This window comes from Chanos chanos, chromosome 2, assembly GCF_902362185.1.
Source record: "Chanos chanos chromosome 2, fChaCha1.1, whole genome shotgun sequence".
Classification (NCBI taxonomy): Eukaryota; Metazoa; Chordata; class Actinopteri; order Gonorynchiformes; family Chanidae; genus Chanos; species Chanos chanos.
This window is the reverse complement of record NC_044496.1, coordinates 17,431,632-17,437,631: the sequence shown is the minus strand read 5'-3', so window position 1 is coordinate 17,437,631 and position 6,000 is coordinate 17,431,632.

Genomic DNA, 6,000 nt, shown 5'->3' with positions numbered 1-6,000 from the left:
TGAAAAAGATGCCTGTGTACCCAAGGAAAGGCACAGAGATCACAGAACAATCAGATGGAAAAAAACAGGAAGATAACAGCCCTCAAGGATGCGGACCATCTGCAGGATGAACTGCCTCAGCCTCTCTGTATGATCAATAAGGTCATGAACGGAGTGATTGACAGAGCATGGGATGTCATCTCAGAAGGAGAGAGGATCCAGAGCACAGAGGGGGCTGAAATAAAAGTTCCTCTGCTGACACCAGCCTTGGAGTGCAGGGTGCTGCTAATTGCAAAATGCTGTACATTTTACTTATTGTGTAATGTGAAGAATAGCAGCCTTTTCAAGGTCTCCAGCTGTAAATACAAAGGCTGTCCATGTATTAAGAAAAAATGATATTGTACATAGGTGGAAAAGAGTACACATTTCATATCCAAGTTCATTCATAAGGTTGGCAAGGTGTAATTAATGCCACAAAAATTGTTCGTTTCTTTCCAGTCTGGCCAGGGTAAGGGGACACAAATTTACAACTTTATGTAGATAGAACAATTTGCCTTGGACTTCACAATCCACAGAAAAAAATGCAATACAGATTTTTGGTGTGATATTAAAGATGGTCAGCTGGTGGAAGAGGAACATGTGACAATTAATTGCATCTCTTGCTGACTATCACTGTGAATTTAAGACCCTGTATTTGGCTTTATACAACTTCATAAAGCCTTGGTGCTGCTAGATACCTTGTTAAAATACTGATTCTGATACAAGCTGGTTCTACGAATTGTACTTCTTTATAAATTCAGCAGCTATAGTGCTTTGAGGATATAATCTTTTCTATTTTTCTGTCTGTGCACTTAGCTGCCTGAAAGGACAAACTGCATCACATTTTCTGAAGATGGCACACACCTGTTTCTGGGTCATAGTCAAGGCCTTTCAGTTCTCAGTGCCTCCAGTCTGACCTGTGTCACAGTGTGGCAGGATGAGAGGTCGGAGTTTATATCCATCGACTGCACATATATAGGAGACTCTGTGCACCTGCTGAGCACAGTGGATGACATGGGTAACTATTTTAGAGATTATGGAGAAGATAAGCACATAATACAGAATCTGTGCTTTTTCCCTCCTTTAGTTTTTTTTTTTTTTTTCAAGTTGAGTAATTTGCTTGCTGTCATGGCAGTCCTCAAGGCTGCCTCAGTCTCCCTTCACTTGTAAGGACCTGGAGATAACACTGTGAAAACATCTAAGAACATCATGACCAATATCATCCAATAATGACCAGTAACATCTAATAACAAGTCCTTCTATTTTATTCCCCCATCACCAAACCACCCACTCTATCCACAGGTGTTGCAAGATTGTTTATTTACTCAGCTGAGATTATTCACCTTATCAGCGTTATCAATGAAACTGTAAGTCTCTTTTGATTTAGTATCTGACAAATGTGCTCAGGTGAATTTAATGTGTGCAAGATATTAGTTATCCTATTAGGGAAATTATGCTGCACTGTTTTTTCCAAAATAGGAGGATATGAACCAGAGACACATCTGTATAAAACTTGAAGTATCAAGAGGAGGAGATTTTGGAGCTGCCATCATGACCTGTAGGTTCTCTCTTACTGTATGCCTGTGTGTTGGAAGACAGGGTTGCCAACTGTTCCTTATAATAATACTCGTTCGTTATGACGAGAGCAATAGCGCACTGTTTTAAATCCATACGAGACCTAATTTGTTCCGTACTTTTGCATTTGGTTATTGAAAGCAAAATGTGTGATTCAGTAGTCTCAACATTGAAAGCTACAGATTAGAATGGAAAACAAATCGTGAAAGAGGGGTCTGCAGCATAGACAGAGAGCGCTCTCTTTAAGTTATGTGCAAAGAGCGAGTATGTTTGTGTGAAGTGAGCCCTCGCACTGCATTAGTTGTTGCTACGTTACGCGGACGCTAAATTTGAAAGTGGCGGAGGATCTGGGATTGAAACATGGCACCTACAATTCTCCGGTGAGAATTTGCCTTGCTGCAAACTAAACTGTTATGTTTGCGTAACATTTTAAAAATCCGTTACTGTTCATATTAATGACAAAACGTATATTCAGACAATGACTGATCCCCCAAACATGGTAAAATGCTTAAATCCTTCCCTAAAATATCGCAAAGAGTGAGCATTTAAACGCCCCCCTCTCCCCCCAAGAAATTCTTTCCCATGGAACTACAACTGCCCCGCCCCCTCTTCATTTGCTTTTGCTGAAGTTGGCGACGGAAGGTTTTTAGACTCAAAATAGTTCTGGAACGGTGCTGCTAAGTCTTATAACCAGCGAAAGGCATCCTGTCGCGGAGCTATCTCACAGTATAAAGATATGTCCCACATATGTGACAAAAGGTTTGAATTCTAGTTCAGACACAGTTGCTGTCAGTGGTAGAAAGTCCTTGTGAATGGAGCTTGTCATGTAGTCTTTTTGGTGATATAGCAGCATCATTCTCCTTGTTGTTAAAAAATTTTTAGGCCTACAGCCAGTCAGATGTGTACAAAGCTAGAGGTACCATTAATAGAGGTGATTGCTGTTTTCACAGGTATTTGATGATACTTTTAATAATTTCTTGTCCTGATCAGCGAGGAGGTGACACACAAGACTGGGCAATTTGCAGTTTCAAATGAGAAGACAATAAGCTCAGTGGAATTATTTGCATCACCAGAAAACTGCTTTAATAATGACTCTGAAAGTAGATGTTGATGAAATCATTTTTTCACAGTCAGTTCTTCCAACATGGCTGTATTCACAGAATTCCTCAGTTTTAAAGTCGCATGATGTCTTCCTGATGGGTTTGTTTCTTAACATGTTGTAGGTAATGGTGCTGTTTGGCTTGATGTCTATCGTTTACCAAAAGATATTTGGCTAAAGGAGTTGGATGCTATACATGGAACAACACAAAAACAGGTGGCTGTCCACTCAGTTGCATTTCCTCTGCCAGTTCATAGTACTATGACAACCACTTCTTTTGAGCAAAACAAACAAACAAATCAATGAAAAACACTTGAATCGCAAATGCTCTAAATCTTTAGACCTCTCCAGGTTGCTGCTGCATCATAAACAGTAAAATTTTGCAGCTAGTGTGTTCATAGTACAGTATTTTGAACAGTTAATGCTACTTTGCAATTCTTTTTGTCAGACTCATGTATAAGTGTACTGAATCCAGTGACTCAGTTTCAAAATTAAGATTGACAGAGGTTATATTCTGTAACCTGTGAGTGACTGTGATATTCAGTAACCTGTATCCAGTAGGAAGGTTAAACAAATACGATTATCTCTGAATTATAGTCCTCTTTTGATTGTGAATTGATGTATTTTTCTGTTTGTTGCAGTCTTTATATACATCAGAGGCTAGTGAGGCTAAGTTGTCTCCCATAACCATGCACATGAAGATCAAACCGCCCAAAGTACATGCAGGTACATAAACATAAACACATGCTGACAGTATGTATTTGAAAAGGATATTTCAGGAGGTTTGAAACATATCACAATAGAAAATATTTTGTCGAAGGAGGTCGAGATCAGATGTTGTCTACACATCTGAAATATGCTCTAAAGTTTGAGCCCACACTGTGTATAAGAGTTACCTTTCCTGTTGCTGCTAGATTAATTATTCACCATAATACAGTTGCTAAATGACTGCTATAGCTGACACAGTCCATTCCATCTGTTCTCATTGCTTGCCGTTAACCTTCTCATGAATGATTTATTAATATTCCACCATTGAAACCCCATTACATTCATGATTAATGCAGGACTTTATATCTGAGGTCCTGTTGACAGTTGTACCTTGCCTGTTCTTTAAAGGCACATCAATGAAAAGTCCTTTTGAAGTCCTCCAGAAGACAGAGGTGGCTACTGTGATAGGCTCAGGACAGAATCACCTGATCAGCAGTCGTCAGTGGGAGGACCAAGAAGCAGTTTTTAAGAATATGTATAGGAAATACTTCAGCTCCAACCCAAGACAAGAAAAGGAGCATGAGAGCAACCGAAGGCAAATACAACAAATGAAACAAAACACATTACCTGGCATCACTTTACACAATTTCACATGTATCTTTATTTGATAATTAAGTGAGCTGAAATTCAAAAACTCTAAAAAAAGATTAGCCATATGTAGTGTTGTTTTGTATGTTTAAACAACATGCACATATTTTAAGCTGTTTAGAGAGAGGATGTGATACATGGTACGTCATGCTAGCTTGGTTAAGATTGTGTGCCTAACTTCATGGGTTTACATGTTGCCATGTGGTGGAGGAATTTGAATGAAACTGCTCATAATTTCCACTTTCTGTGTATTACAGTCACTGTGTGTGTCATTTCCTGTTCCCTATTGGGATTCTCCCTAACCCATGTGAAACTAAGGCTCCTACAGGTTTGTCATGGCTTTATTCAGTTTTTTCCAAATTAGTAAAATAATTATCTTATTTTGTGATTTATGTTCGATATTGGAAATGATCCTCTCTGTAGATGTTCCCATTGCCTTATGTCTATGGTGGGGCGACAGCCGGAATCTTCTGCAGTATTTGCTATTGAAGCCTCCCCGGGAGAAATCAGGTACCCCATTTATTTTCTTTCGAGACACATTCCTATAGATTATCGTTTAGAACATGAAATTGCTGTAACACAATGACATAACGTCATAATCATTATAATGTGGTTAGAAATATATGTTATCTGTTTGTTTTTGATGAAATGTAAAACCATTTGTTGAAACATTTGACAGAGTAATTATTTCAAAGAAATCAACCCATAACCATAACATGGACTGACTTCTCAAACTGAAGTATGCCCAAAGGCTGTATACCCATTTATTTGTGATTCAGAACCATTTGCTATCTAAGATCATGTGTATTTTATGTGAGAGAAGAAAGACAGAAAAAAATGTGACTTAAATACAAACTATTCTGAGGTTAAATTGCAAACAACTTTGCACAAAATTTAATTTAATTTTAATTTCATTTCATTTTGGTAAATGGTAGTCATGGTTATTAGGAATTTTTTAGGGATGTATATGATATGTAAATAATAGGATTGCATGTCATACATTCCCAACTGATACACATATCTGTGTTAAACCACCCATTTAGATTCACGTCACTAAACAAGATTGGGCTCATTACTGTATGTCCTCTTCTTCTGGTTCAGACAATGAAGCCAGGCCGGATGTACTCTGGCCCAATGCTCAGGAAATCCTCTGCTCAACTGTGAGTAGATGCACCAGGTTTATCGCTCTGGGGCTTGAGGGTCATCTGGTGACTATCTGGGACAGGCAGTTAGGTGAGTTGCACATAGTTCCTGTTATGGGCATTTCTTGTGCCATGATCCATTTTTGTACCCAGTTTACATTCATTTCCAGTAGAGCACCCTCCCGCATTCATCAGTGTTGAGCTTTGTAAGTGATTTGTAAGTATTTTAAGATATTTGAATGAAGTCTGGTCAAGCAAATATCACCAAAGCTTGATGTTTGTTTCATTTATCACATTAACAGATTCACCCCTTAATATTGAGTAATACCCACAATTAATGCAACCAAATGGGTTTTGGGGTGTTGGATTTGATCTGGCCCATCTAAAACAATGAATTTCTTATTCTTCCTCCATTCTCTTGTAGACTTTGTCGTTATAGACTTTAAGGCTGGACAGCATTATTAATGAGATGAATGAAACAACACAAAACCTCAGCATATTTTTTGGACTTATTTCCTGTAACACTGAGTTCACATTGACCATCACATTAATAACATTTAGCAGGGAATATATGCAGTAATTTACCAAATCTAAAATATCTATCTTAATAATGAAACTTTCTTCTTTGGTTGTTTAGAGTGTCCTCATAGAGTTGTAGCTGTTCCAGCAGTCAGTGCCCTGTGTAGGCTGAGACTACTCACCCACAGCACTGAAAGGGGGCAGGACTGGCCTTTCACTCCAAAAATGCAAGTGTTAATTACCTGCAAGAACAGGGCATGTTACATCCTTACTACAGGATATGGAGTGCGT